Raw genomic sequence first — 15,817 nt, forward strand, 5'->3', positions numbered from 1 at the left:
GATGTGGCTGTTTTAGTGCGATTCTTTACAAACAGGCTGAGAAACGCTACATAAGTCCATACGCTGGGATTAATTTACCTGCTTTCTCGTGACCATAATTTGTGCAGCATTCATTTGTTGCGAAGCACACTCAAGCACTACATGCGATTTCTTCCCTATGTATAGTATGTGTAAATGTGTTGTTTGTGTATAAGTTGTAAGCATGGGGGTAAATAGGGGTGTAGGCCTATGTGTTAACCTCATATTTTGCATATATTTATTCGACTTTTACACCATATTTTCATCAGTTTAGCTTCAACATGGCAACATTTTCGCGTGCTTCCCGCGCAGTTGTACCATTAACTTGTCATTGTGTCGCCCAAAAGGTGCTGGATTCACTATACTTATATACACCCCCACCCCATGTCAAAAAGAAATCTACGCCACTGGTTGGAGGTCAACTCAAACAATTCAAGCGCTAAATGCCCTTTAAAATTGGCTAAAGCATGGTTAATGTTAAACTTGTTTGGCTTTTTTTCGGTTTTTTTTAAAGAGACGGATAGGCCTATATGAAGCTAAGGCCTCTTAGCCTCCGTTAATTTTGCACAGCCTATAAGCATTTTCGAGATACGCGTCTCTTATTATTATGCTGCACACATAACCCCGTTTCAAACGTTTTCATATTGTATGAGCTAATTTTCTCCGGTTTAGAATTTAGACCGTACATGATCTTGACACTGAAGATTTATAATGCAAATGTTTCTGTTTTAGTCCACAAAGGAAGATCGCTTTATTGACAATATATTCAAGTAACCATTGGTAACGTTGCTAATTTTTAAAACCACAGATTTATATTAGTGCAATTACATTAATTTTGTATTTATTACGTTTGACGCTAACATTAAAGGATAGCCCTAATGCGATTTACAGAAAGTCGCTGTCCACTATATATGGTCGAAGATATATATACCTTACATTTATAAACCATTATCATTATTTGTTGTTGCAGCTGTATACAGACCCAGATCCCTTGTCAGCCTACTTGTATGATAACCATCGCAACCGTATCACATGTTACTTTACTTTTCCATATCATACCCTAAAATAATAATAATTTAAAACACATTTTTGCTTATCATTAATGTTTTGATCCCTTCAACCACTTAAATCCACAGAAAAAAATATATATATCATGCAAATGTTATTATCCTATAAAACACATGTTATCATATAACAAACATTTTGAAAAATGTCATAATAAACGGTTAATCATTTCAAGACGAGCAATTTGAAATGAAATATAAATCCCAGGTTCATACTGTCATCAAACACTCGGCTCACTCGAGCTAGCCTGGTCGATTTGACAGTCAAGAAAAAGACAGAGAGAAGGAAAAAACAGGTATTGCATTTACACATTTACACATTTTGCTTCTCGATAAAATGTCAAATAACGTTTCAAGTTGCCATAATGCCCTCTTCAAAAGGACAAATTATCGATATTTATTCGGCAAATCAACTAAATGACATTTGTAACCGGCACCTGCCCGCGTAGCCGATCGAAGTTTTATGCAAAAACATCGCCGTTGTCGCTTGCCGATGTGTTAGGTGATCCTGCTTGCTGCGGAAACAGTACGATTGTTTTATGCCGAATGTCGTGACAGATTTTCAGAGAGCTAACAATTCCGATTCTGAACTATAATATGAGACTAATTTCCTAAAATTAACCGATGGACCATACGACTGTCAGAACTACTGATAATGGTGTCAATTTTGCTATATAATTCACTTTATCGTTATGTAATTAAAAAAATATGTAATGGTGTGATGGAGATACAATGTAGGCCTATATATTATCAAGCGCTCCGATCCGATACAAATGTTGCACTTGATGTCGGACTGCATGTGAAAGGTTAAAAACGGACAGTGAAATATTAAAAATAATAGGAAAAGTATAAAATAACATAGGAAACTAAATCATTCGAGTTTAAAAACGAACCAGTGTGCAGACAAACTGTCATCATATGATATGAAAATATCATTTTTGTATCAAATTGAAACAAGAGAACTTGTTCATACGCTTTAGTTTATTGTCATATTTTGTGTTTTTGTGACGAGAATATTAAATGAAGGCCATCGGCTCAAGTTGAACATTCATTCACTCACCTTAAGGCTAATAATTTCTCGTTTCCCTGCATTAACGTTTAATTCATCATGTCACAAAATTGTTTTCATTTTTTTTTCTACGTTTTATTTCAAATTAATTAATGACGCCGGTGTGTCTGTTTTATTTGTACAAGACAACAAGTAAATAAACCGTCTATCAAAAAGATAAATGGATATTGACTGCGTTTTCTGTCTGTCTGTCCTTTCTTTATTTCGGCTTTCCTTTCTGTATTTCTTTCTCTCCTATTTTCTTTCATTCTTTTATTCATTATTTCGTTTTCTTCATCTTTCGTTATTGTCTTTACTGTCTTGCTTCTCTCCTTCTCAATTCAGTTTTCTTTGTCTTTCATTGTTTGATTCCTTCTTCCTCATTTCTCCTAATCTCTCATTTACTTCTTCGGTTCTCCGCCTTTCCGCTCTTTCTTCTTCTTTTATTTTTTTCACCTCTTTCTTTTCCTTATGCCTGTTTCATTTTAGTTTCCTGTATATGTTTTTGTGAGGCCTTATGTATGATTTTTCTTTTGTTTGTTTGTTTTTGGTGTTTGTTTGGGTTTTGTGTGTGGGGGTGTGTGTGTGGCTGTATTGCTGTTGTTGTTTTTTGTTGTTGTTTTTGTTGTTGTTGTTTTGGGTTTTTTTTGCTTTATGTTGTTTTGTTTGTTTGTTTTTGAGTTGTTGTTTTTTTGTTTTTGCTTCTTTGTTGCTTGTTTTGTTTTTTGCTTAGTGCTTATTTTTCAGTTGTTTATACACGTCTTCTTCCCGTTATTTCACTTCCTTTATTCTTTACATCAGTTTCATGTCTTTCCTTTATTTCAATCACTGCTTTCTTTCCTTGATTTATAAATTAATAAAAATTCCCTTTAAAAGGGAAAGCCAGCCTCAATGTAGAAGAGGTCTTGTAATTAGTTTTGGTCAATGTGAAAGGCATTTTTAGGATCACGCTTACATCTACATGACAGTCCACCAAACCATCAACGATGAGAACATGCACACTGAAACAGCAGAAAACATTAATTCCTAATCTCATGTCAACTCTTTTTAATTCATTACATGTACTCCAAATTGTTCTGGTCTGTTTGTTTTGTTGTTGTTGTTGTCGTTGGGTTTTTTGTCTTTTCAGCTTTTTACCCACGATATCTCAATTTCCAATTTTGTAATACCAGAACTTACGAACTCAATATCTTCGCTTAGGAATGTCCGATTTCACTGCTTTCGATATATACACTGCCGGTTTGAGTTAACTTACATGTACATTTTATTTTAAAATAACTTAATTAATTCGCAATGTATAGTTTAAGCCTACTATATTATAATAGATAGTGGCCAGCACATTTATAAAGGACTGGTTACTCACTACAATCTTCACTCTTAAACTGTGTTTTTCTGAATGTGCTGATCATGTTGATTGCTAGTCGGAAACTCCTGCGAAGCTATGGACATGGCATCTTACATACTCCATTCTATAACAGTCTGCCTAGTGCCTTGAGTGTTTTCTCTTCAATCATTTTGTTGAATGTAATTTTATGAATCAAATAGTTATGTGTCATTTTATTTATAATAAAGAAGTTATTAAATTAATAAAGTAAGACAATTTATTTATCTATAAGTGCATGTCAAATGGGGTACATTGTTCAATACTATATGCATAAATTATGCCCATATTATAGCTAGGCCCTAAAACTTTATTTTGCATCGGATTTTTGCCGTTGAAAAGACAAAACTGATGTTTATGATAGCAACCATTTCATCAATAACATTTTGAGTCATTTTTATCCATAAAACGACACAGGATATGATAGATAACTACTTTCACATCAATATGGTCCATATGATCACAGATTGTTGAGAATCTGTGATATGATCCGGGGATATGATGAAGATTTTGATTCTATAGATCTGTTATCAACATGATATCACGCTGTTCAGTGGTCAAGGAGTAAGGACCCCCGGTCAAGGACACTGATATGACATCATAGGTGATGTCAGATTTTCTTCTGCTGACCATATGATGCTATATATATTAACTATTATTGTTACATTTAGGCCTTTAAACTTTTAAAGTCATAATTAATTAGTTCAAACATAACTTTGGTAATACTCACTCGTTTTCGTTCGTTGAAACGGCAAAACATACTTACTTTTCCTAACAAATCGAATTAAAATATTTTTAAAAAATTTAACCACAAAAGTATTTTAAAAAAATCATTCCAATACCACTAAAATATAATCTCTTGAGTAAACTGATCCCAAACCTGAAACAGGTACCAGCCCCGAATGGGCTGGCGAAAACAACCGCTACTGTAACACGCGTAGTGTCAAATGCGTTTGGTCCGTGTCATTTCAATTATACAACCGACTCATTTCCACAATAGAGAGAGGGGTCGAGAGCTCACGCTAGGATGGGCCGAAGTGACATTTCCTCCTTGAATTTGTTTTTGAAACGACTTGTACAATTGCAGCGTCATCTTACGCGACAAACGGATACGTAATTTGCGGCCAACCTCATATGTCATCACGAGTTTTACTCAGAGGATGATTTAAGCACTTCCCAGCAAGTCTTGCGGTTAGCACAGCTGTGTGAGTGAACATGACACCACTGCCCGCCCGCTGCATACACACGTACATGGTTAAATTTGAATTTGGACAGATATATTTACAATAAAAACACCTTCTAAAAGTTGGTCGATTTCACATTTTATGTTATGTACAGAAGGTGTGAATTATCCTTCATGCATACATCACTTTAGATCTGAAATCGACCAATTAATGACGACACACGGGCAATTCTAAAACAACATCTTTTGCACAGAGTTCAATGGGATTTGAAAAGTAAAGTGGCAGTTGAAACTCAAGTGAGAACACTTTTACAGTGCATGATGGGGCTTCCTTAAATCATCCTCTGAGTTTTACTGAGACGGTCAAACATCGAGTCAAACTTGGGTCAAACTTCCCGGACCATATACACACCTACTTATGTTCAACAGACAAAGCTCAAGCCCTTTTTATTATTTCATGATCTCGTGTCCAGTTCTCTACGGTCATGTTTAGTTGTTTGGACAGTGCATGAGCCGAGAAAAAGCCGCGAGGTAGGTATGAGATCAAATTCAGGTCGATGAACTTGGACTTGAAGAAAAATGACCAAGAAAGAAGGGGAAAAAAGACTTGAAAATTCACCATCGCGGTTTTATGGTCAAGTGAGTTTTCAGACAGACCATGAATATATGATTTGTTTTATCACCTGAATTTATTCAATTAAGTTACAATTAAATGAATCGAAAATTTGATATTTTACACCTTAGCGCGCACGTTAATTATTGGAGTTTTAATTCGTTTCGGAATCACTTGCTTAATATTTTATCACTTTAATTCAATCACTACACTGTGATTCATTTTTTATATCACTAAACAATACACGGAAATATGACTATGATGACAAAAGATTTAAATTTATGATAATTTGCAAATAGCACGCCACTTGAAACTGCAGAAGAAGACTTCGGATAATTAAGGGGATATGTCTTTGTTTGTTTTACTGTTTATTGTTGTTGTTGGTCGTTTTAAACATTAAAATGCGTTCTTTGTTTGTTTTCTTACTGTTTATTGTTGTTGGTCGTTTTGTTTTATTTTTGGTTTGTTCAAAGTAAAATAATTATGCTGATGATGTGGATAGTCCAAAGGGTATAGTACGAACAAAAACCCAAATAAACCGTAATACCCGAACCTATAAAATAATAGCTCGAATCCTACTCCCTATTCCAGAAAAATGCAGCACTAATTTGTCTACATTAAAAAAAATATTATCCTCTTTTGCCAAATGAAACATAGCTAAATCCTAATCCTTTAGTTCTAACTGGCAATAAAAGTCAAATTTCCATATTTTGTCAATTTTTGGAATTAAGGCCAAAAACATGTGTTTAAGGTTCTTTTTGTATGCCTTGACAATCAAGCCCAAAGACTTGTACAAAGACTAATTTCAACATGTTCAAGTTATGCATTCTAATTTATGGAAAACACATTTTCTAACCTTTTTCATAACCATTATCAAAAATAACACAAAATATTAAAATTATGACCTAACTCTTAGCCTATACTCAAGATTTTGAATGCTTAGACTTGTGCCAAGTCTTAGAATTTTGTAAGTAAAATTGTAAGAAAACAGGCAAAATTGCATGTTTTGGCTCATTTTCCCTCAAATTGCAAAAATATTAAAATTTGACTTTTATTGCCAGTTAGACCTACTAGTATGTGATTAGGATTTAGCTATTTTTCATTTCACAAAACAAGGTAATTTTTTTTTAAATAAGCACTATTTTTCTGGAATAAGGAGTAACCCTAAACATAACCTTAACCATAACTCTAATCCTAACACTTAATCCCTTATCCTAACCCCTTAACCTAACCCTATATCCCTAACCATATAACCCTAATCATAACCCAAGCCCTAACCCTAATCCTGACTAAAAATGCCCTAAACCCTAACTTTAACACTTTTGGACTAATGACGCTTCGGACAAACGGACTGTCCCCAATTTGGTGGCTATCACGATCAGAATGCTGGTTACAAATTCGTGGTTAAAACGTACACTTAGAATCTGGAACAATGATTTGTTTCTTCCACGAAATAATATAAGTTGACCGACTAAAAACGAACAATCATTCTGGAGCAGGATATACGTTTCTTCTATTAAGTTTCAGATTAATTCCATGACTGGCCAAGTAAGATAAGGACCTGCCACAAATCAAGAAATACATAGAAACAGGATCCACCCAGCGGGATTCAAAATCGTCAATCCTAATACAATTTAAGTATATAGATATATGATATTAACTCTGTGTTCCTGTCTTCATTAAAGTTTATCGATAGTCATCGGAAGAAAATAGTCTCTTAAACATATTGAACTCGTGGTTATGTACAGATGTAGTAAACAGAACCGATATACACTTACGAATTTGGATGTTTCGTTTGGCCGTAGCAATACAGTGCGCATAAGAATTAAGGTATACCAGTTATGTTCATCTCTGGTATATTCTAAACAAAGTCAGATATGTCATAATTGGAATTCAGCCAGTAGCTGTATTTTTAATTTAAGACCTCATTCGTTGAAATCGTTCAAGAAATAAAGACACGATGATCTAAAGGAAGATGCGAATTTAAAAGTTGCAATTTGCTTCATTGCATACCCTGTTGATCTGTGTGCACAAAGCGTTCTCGAACAAGAGAACTAGTGCTCTCCATTGATTTATCGTCGTGCTTTCATTGATAAGAACATTTAAAGTGCAACTTTTGATTTCATTTACTTAGGTTTTAGATCATCGTTCTTTAATTCCCAACCAATTTCAACAAATTAGGTTTTAAATTTTAAATTATATGATATCCAGTTTTTAAAATGCACTTTTGCGACCAAATAAAAGAAGGAGGGGCGAGCGATTATGACAGGCGTCACAAGACCAAAAAAGAGGGGTGGAGGTGGGCAAGCAATTTCGGCAGACCGAAAAGAGGGGAAGAGATGTTTGGCAAGTTAAAAGGGAAGTAGGAAAGAAATATGGGCGCGTGTTTATGAGGCACCTTTTAAATTAAGCTATATAAAAGGTATAGGAAAACGGAAACCGCGTCAAATATGAAAAATTTCCTGCTCGCTACGCTCGCAATATACCATCAAATTGGAAAACATTTTGACTTGTGCAAAGGGGCAGGGGTAATGTTATTTGGGCAGGCCGAGAAGGACGGCTGAAATTTTTTGACATGCAAAGAGGGGTACAATCATTTGGGGGAGGCAGACCTTTATAAAATTTGCCCCACCCTCTCCCCGAGAGATCATCATGATCATTATTGCACAGCCTTATTATTTATTATATTACTTATAACGCAATATTTACGTAATGACAAGGTAAAGAAAAGTGTTCCAAGAGTGCGAGTGCCAAAGTTGAGTAAGAGTTGTCAATGAGATTGATAGTTTGATGATGATGACTTAGCAGTGAGGTAACGAGTGATGAACTCGTTTTAAATACTAGTGCACCTGCAGCTGTGAGAGCCCTGATGCTGTGAGAGCACTGGCATGATAGCAATACTGTTTGACCCCAGATGACCTATGACCTCGGTGCAATTTTTTTCATGCTCCCCTCATATGAAGGATTCCACCTATCAAGTTTAAGCCCAATAGGGCAAAGTTGAAATTTAGCCCCTACATGACCTTTGACCTCGGTTGACCTCAATTTTGTTTTGCGCATATATTCCCCTCGTATCAAGGATTCCTCCCACCACCAGCATCAGATAGTGATGCTGTTTGACCCCCCACTGACCCCATATGACCTCTGACCCTAAATGACCTTGGCTTGATCCCCTTTGACCTTTGATGACCTCAGTTTTATTTGATACATCCGTTTGAAATTTAGAAATCATTTTCAGCTATGAATGCTGGGAAGACATTGCAGTCCTCACAGGGAGTGGTGAAATCTTCCTGTTCCTGTCATATTGAGAATTCGTTATACCATGTTTAAGCCCTCGTAGCAAGGACTGCACCCACCAAGTCTGTGCCCGATCGGACAAAGTTTGAAATTTAATCCCCTCCGTAATGACCTTTGACCTCGGTTGACCTGAATGGTATTTTGCGCATATATTCCCTCGTAGCAAGGATTCCACCCACCAACTTTGAGCCCCATCGGACAAAGTTTGAAATTTGACCCCTCCATAATGACCTTTGACCTCGGTTGACCTCAATTTCATTTCGGGCATATATTCCCCTCGCATCAAGGATTCCACCCACCAAGTTTGAGCCCGATCGGACAAAGTTTGAAATTTGACCCTCCGTAATGACCTTTGACCTCGGTTGACCTCAAATTTATTTCGGGCATATATTCCCCTCGTATCAAAGATTCCACCCACCAAGTTTGAGCCCGATGGAACAAAGTTTGAAATTTGACCCCTCCGTAATGACCTTTGACCTTGGTTGACCTCAATTTTATTTCGGGCATATATTCCCTCGTATCAAGGATTCCACCCACCAAGTTTGAGCCCGATCGGACAAAGTTTGAAATTTGACCCCTCCGTAATGACCTTTGACCTCAGTTGACCTCAATTTTATTTCAGGCATATACTCGCCTCGTATCAAGGATTCCACCTACTAAGTTTGGGCCCGATCGGACAAAGTTGAAATTTTGACCTTTGACCTTGACCTCCGATGACCTTTAAAACTACCCCATAAACGTGGAATGCCCGATACCTATCTATATCCGAAATATCGGAACGATGCGTCGAAGCGCGGCGAAACGCATAGCCGGACAGACGGACAGACAGAGCTCACGATTTTATTAGTATAGACTAGTGCACCTGCAGCTGTGAGAGCACTGGTTGACCTCAATTTTGTTTGCGCATATATATTCCCCTCGTATCGAGGATTCCACCCACCAAGTTTGAGCCTGATAGGACAAAGTTTGAAATCCATGACCTTTGACCTTTGACCTCGGATGACCTCCATATAATGTTTTTCATGCTCCCCTCATACAAAGGTTTCGACCCACCAAGTTTGACCCCGATCGGACAAAGTTTGAAATTTGACCCCTCCGTAATGACCTTTGACCTCGGTTGACCTCGATTTTATTTCGCGTATTATATTCCCCTCCTATCAAGGACGGCACCCACCAAGTTTGGGCCCGATCGGACAAAGTTTGAAATTTTGACCTTTGACCTTGACCTCCGATGACCTTCGAAACTACCCGGTAAACAGCGCACGCCCGATACCCATCTATGTGTGAAATATCGGAACGATGCGTCGAAGCGCGGCGGAACGCATAGCCGGACAGACACACAGACGGACAGACAGAGCTTATGATTATTATAGTATAGACTAGTGCACCTGTAGCTGTGAGAGCCCTGATGCTGTGAGAGCACTGGCATGATAGCGATACTGTTTGACCCCAGATGACCTATGACCTTGGTGTAATTTTTTTTATGCCCCCCTCATACAAAGGATTCCACCTATTAAGTTTAAGCCCAATAGGGCAAAGTTTAAATTTAGCCCCTACGTGACCTTTGACCTTGGTTGACCTCAATTTTGTTTTGCGCATATATTCCCCTCGCAGCAAGGATTCCACCCACCAAGTTTGAGCCCGATAGGACAAAGTTTGAAATCCATGACCTTTGACCTTGGATGACCTCCATATGTTTTTCATGCTCCCCTCATATGAAGGTTTCGACCCACCAAGTTTGAGCCCGATCGGACAAAGTTTGAAATTTGACCCCTCCGTAATGACCTTTGACCTCGATCGACCTCGATTTTATTTCACGCATTATATTCCCCTCGCATCAAGGATGCCACCCACCAAATTTGGGCCTGATCGGACAAAGTTTGAAATTTTGACCTTTGACCTTGACCTCCGATGACCTTCAAAACCACATGGCCAACATGCTTTTCCCGATACCTATCTATATGCAAAATTTCAGCGCGATGCGTCGAAGCACGGCGAAACGCATAGCCGGACAGATTCCACCTATCAAGTTTAAGCCCAATAGGGTAAAGTTTAAATTTAGCCCCTACATGACCTTTGACCTTGGTTGACCTCAATTTTATTTTGCGCATATATTCCCCTCGCATCAAGGATTCCACCCACCAATTTTGAGCCCGATAGGACAAAGTTTGAAATCCATGACCTTTGACCTTTGACCTCGGATGACCTCCATATAATGTTTTTCATGCTCCCTCGTACGAAGGTTTCGACCCACCAAGTTTGAGCCCGATTGGACAAAGTTTGAAATTTGACCCCTCCGTAATGACCTTTGACCTCGGTTGACCTTGATTTTATTTCGCGCATTATATTCCCCTCCTATCAAGGATTCCACCCACCAAATTTGGGCCTGATTGGACAAAGTTTGAAATTTTGACCTTTGACCTTTGACCTTGACCTCCGATGACCCTCAAAACCACATGGCCAACATGCTTTTCCCAATACCTACCTATATCCAAAATTTCAGCACGATGCGTCGAAGTGGGGCGAAACGCATAGTCGGACAGACAGACAGACAGATAGATACACAGATAGACAGAGACCGCTTATTATTTTATTAGTATAGATATAGATTCTATGAATTCCGTTTGGTGTTGTTGCCCTCTCTGTCAGAAAACTGCCATTCATATCCATTGGTTAAGATGGCTTCACATTTGTCATGTTTGTACTTAAAGTGTATGTAGCTGGGAGGAAAAGCCGCTAGCCGTCCATCATTTTAACATTTTGACCTTTCGTATTAAAGATATACATTTTTTTTTCAAAAAGATATCAAATTTTTAGGTTCGTTCGGGAAAATAACAACCTCATATTTGGCCATTTTAGCCCACAAAGTGCCAATTTTTTCGCGCTCCACGAAAATGTATCCCACTTTTGCACCATATTTCACCAGTTTAGTTTCAATATGGCAAAACTTTTCGGGCGCTTCGCGCGCATAACTTATTATGTCGCCATTAGGCCTATGTACTAGATTCACCCCTATGTTCCAGACGACAGAAAAAAATAGATAAGTTTGAGCCACCCTGTATATTATAATATAGATAAACAAAAAAATTATAAACAAAAAAGTATTAAGCTTTATTTGAAGAGTTCAACCTTTGTGCCATATCTTTCCAAGAAACCAACCAAGTCAAAGAACTTTAAAATATTCAATATAACTTCTGCATTTGGAACTCGCGGAATTTCTATAAATGAATTAGATTAACACTTTGCCTTTAGGTGAAAATAATTCATTACAGAACAGCTATTTTTATTGGAATAAAAATGGTTTCACTTCGCCATATGGTGCTTTGATCACTTTTGTATGCAGGGCCTAAACTTCAGAATTTTGACAGTTACATTATGTCTAATTTTGGATATACAATATGGTGTTGATGAATTCGCTATCTTTGTTTGTTTGTTTGTTTACCCAGGTTGGTCCGTGAGGAACACATGCTAATCCATGGAAAACCATGGACCGTTCCAAGCTCATACAAATGCACAAGCCTGGATAGCCAGTGTAGGCTAATATATGCCCTGTTTCATGAATTCTTAGATCTGAGCCTCACAGGCAAAACCTGTAATTTAAGAAATGTATACAGAGTCAAATTAATTTTTATAGTCGGATCATAAAATGATATTGACTTTTAAGAATTTCATCTGACCAGCAAAAAAGATATACACGGCGACTTTAGATCCTTTTTTTGCATTATACTTATATAGTGATATACTGATGCCCATGGCTGTTGCGTCCTGAACATGCTGAACTTGGTATCAAGGAATGCGGCTATAAGTGCGTAAGTTCACAATTGCCCTTAGGTAAACTTTGGCCACAATTTGAACTTGCACTTTTGTGTCAGGGTGTTTGTTTTGCCTTAAATGTTAAAGAAAGAATTGTGTTAATAATACTTAAGCTATTGAACTGTTATGTCAGCCAATAAGTAATTTTAAGAAAATCCTCTGGGTCCCATTTTTCAATATCTTCAAAATCTGAATAATTTTTATTAACAAAATCGTTAAAATGATGCTAAAGGCACATTTACACAAAAATGTCGCCACACTGTAAATCTGTAAGAGTGGGATTCTGGACTCTTTTTCTGATTTTTTACTACCTTGCAAAGAAGCAAAAGGGACATAATAGGGCCTATAACATATTTTGTAGAGCTCATTTTGAGGGAAATTTTCCTGTCCAATATCTCAAAAAGTGAAAATGCAAGAATAAAGCCCATTTGTGGTAGACGGCACATAGTTATGTTAAGACTTTGCAATGCCGTATCAGGTCTTGTGCTACTTGAATATACTGCACCAAATAGTACCTGAACAATTGGGGACAAAATCCTAAAACTAAACCATATTTGAGTGGTCTTTTTTTAAATTAATTCACTAAATCCTAATCCTAATCTAATTCTGCACATTATGATGACACCCCTTTTAATCCAATATAACTTCTGGTAGTAAAGTTACACGCATTTGATTAGACGAAGGATACGGTTTGTCACTTTTAAAACTGGACGTTCGTCTAATCAAAATGCTTGTAACTTTACTTCTTGAGGACACATTAGATTAAATGGGGTGTCATAATGTGTAGGATTGGATAGTGCATTAATTAAAAAAATACTCAATTAGTTTTAAAATTAAGATTTTTTTCAAGTGTTCTGGTACTTTTTGGCGCTGTATACATGGTAAAGACCATATAAAACGGAAAGATTTTTTTCAAGAATCACAATACCTATTAAGCTGCAGGTGCATGTGCATATCCAAGATCTTCAGACCTATTATCGAACGAGTTGCCAATAGATGATCAGTTTTAACATTTGTTGTAAAATCTTAAATAGTCATTGTCAACCCAAGTTAAGGATATCACACGCACCCCTCCCCACCTTCTCTCCCTGCACACCAGTGGCGTAGATTTCTTTTTGACATTGTGGGGATGGGGTTGGAAAATATTCTTGAAGTATAGTAAATGCAGCATCTTTTGGCGACAGAATAGGCTTATGGTACAAATGCGCGCGAAGCGCGAGAACAATTTTGCTATTTTGAAGCTACAAAACTGGTGTAATGTGGTGCAAAAGTGAGTAAATGCTCGCAAAGCGCGAGAAATTTTGCACTTTTGGGGCTAAAATGAGGTTAATTTTTGGTCAGAAACCTATTCAGTCGTCAACATTGGGATGTGATTGTATGGACCACCCCCCTGGCAAAATCCCCCCATCCCCCGGGATCTACGCCTGTGCCTCTCACCCACAATCCTTAATCCACAACACATGCGTACGCGTATACCCAAAAAGAGCAGGTTACATAACATTGCTACCAAACTTGAACTGTTTCTTAAGTTGTGTAATAGCACTTAAAACTTTCTAACAAGATTCAACAAGTGTGATCCAAAGTGTGATGTTACACTCGTGCAATCTTTAATTTGTGTCGTTTCTCGGTCATGCTTTGAGAACGTAATGGGTTAATTGATCGCTCGTTGTAATTATTGATCGAGTAGTTTCGTGTACCAAATGGCTTGGTTAAGAAAAAAAACTATAGAACAAAAAGCAAAATAAAAAACACGAAACGGCTTCTGTACTATATAGTATGAGGAGACTTACAAGTTGCAACCACAATCCGGCAGAAGTGTCCCAGCTCATTTTGCATGCATCTGTTTAAAGTAAATGAGCAACGACATAGTTTCTCTTAAGAACAAAACACCTCAGCACGTGGGTTTCATTACCAACTCTCCAGCTCAACGTGCCGATTTCATTCCTTCCTTTCCGTTTATTTTGAGTGAACGACTGAGTGAGTCAAGTGAAATCAGGGAAGAAAATCGCATTCTATATTCTTTTTACCTGCGGCAAACACGCTCTGCCCCGCGGCAATCTGTGAAACAGTAGCGCTATGGATGGAGCAAGTTGTCTAAAACAGCTTACAAACTCTCAATTTTAACAACAATTTTTCTTTTAGTACTTCTTCTTGGTTTGTGTTCCAATCATTTAGCATTTCCTATGTTGGTTGTTGACGCAAACGATCGTTGCGATAAAAGAGCTTTTAAAGAAAAACTAACATGTTGTTCGGAAACGCATTACGGGCAATTAGTTTTTAGAGTTGTATGATGGTGTGACTGCGTTGACGAAAGTGCTGGATAAATTGTAGCTTTCCGTTCTTATTTCTAGAAGTGTGCATCATTTAAATGTTTATCTCTCGTCCTTTATTTTGTATCTTGTCGTGAGAATATTGCTCACCTTCGATTTATTATTAACTATAGAACTGGTGGCTTAATGGTATTTTCAAATCGTTTCAGATTGCGGAGTTGTTGTTGTTGCCACAAGTCCAACCTACACATTGCTATTAAGATTTAGAACACAAACATACCCCCACACACCCCCACACCAATACCCCACACAACATTTTGTATCTTCAGTAGATAGCTGCAGATTGCCGCAAATCCTACGATCTTCAGTAGATAGCAGATTGTCACACACACACCCCCACCCCTATCACACACAACATTTTGTATCTTCAGTAGATAGCTGCCGATTGCCGCAAATGCTACGATCTTCAGTAGATAGCAGATTGTCACACACACACCCCCACCCCTATCACACACAACATTTTGTATCTTCTAGCTGAAGATTGCCGCAAACCCTATCTATGCAATCTTCAGTATGATAGCAGATTGTCCCACACGCATCCCCACCCCCACCCCTACACACATGATCCTCTTCAACTCGCAACTCCCATGCATATTCCCCTCTTAGCATGCTTAGTCCGACAGAGAACCATGCAAAGTTAAATGGTTTGCCAGTTATATTTTATTGATTTCCAGATAATCATGATAATTTAATACTCTCTTGATTGGGTAAAATAAGTTCCCGGTGGGTGTAAAGTTGTCACCTTTGGGCAATTCGAGAATTTCAAGGTCAAAGTTTACATTGTGGTATAAATTGGCCAAGAATGACAATTTTACACCCCCAAAATCTTATTATGTACCCCTCGAAGAGCAATCATAACTTGCAAAACCATCTTACCCACAAATGTGGTGTTCTCTGCCGGACTGGCTCGTTCCCATTCTCTCTCCCTGTCCAGTCCTACTCCCGGTCCTACTATACGCCTTTCTCTATCTTTCGTTGTCTCTATCTTTATCTCTTGCTTTTTGTTTCTCCCTAATTCCCTGTTACGCACTCTCTCTCCCTCCTTTCTGTTTTATTTTCTTTCTCATTCT

This window comes from Amphiura filiformis, chromosome 9, assembly GCF_039555335.1.
Source record: "Amphiura filiformis chromosome 9, Afil_fr2py, whole genome shotgun sequence".
Taxonomy (NCBI): Eukaryota; Metazoa; Echinodermata; class Ophiuroidea; order Amphilepidida; family Amphiuridae; genus Amphiura; species Amphiura filiformis.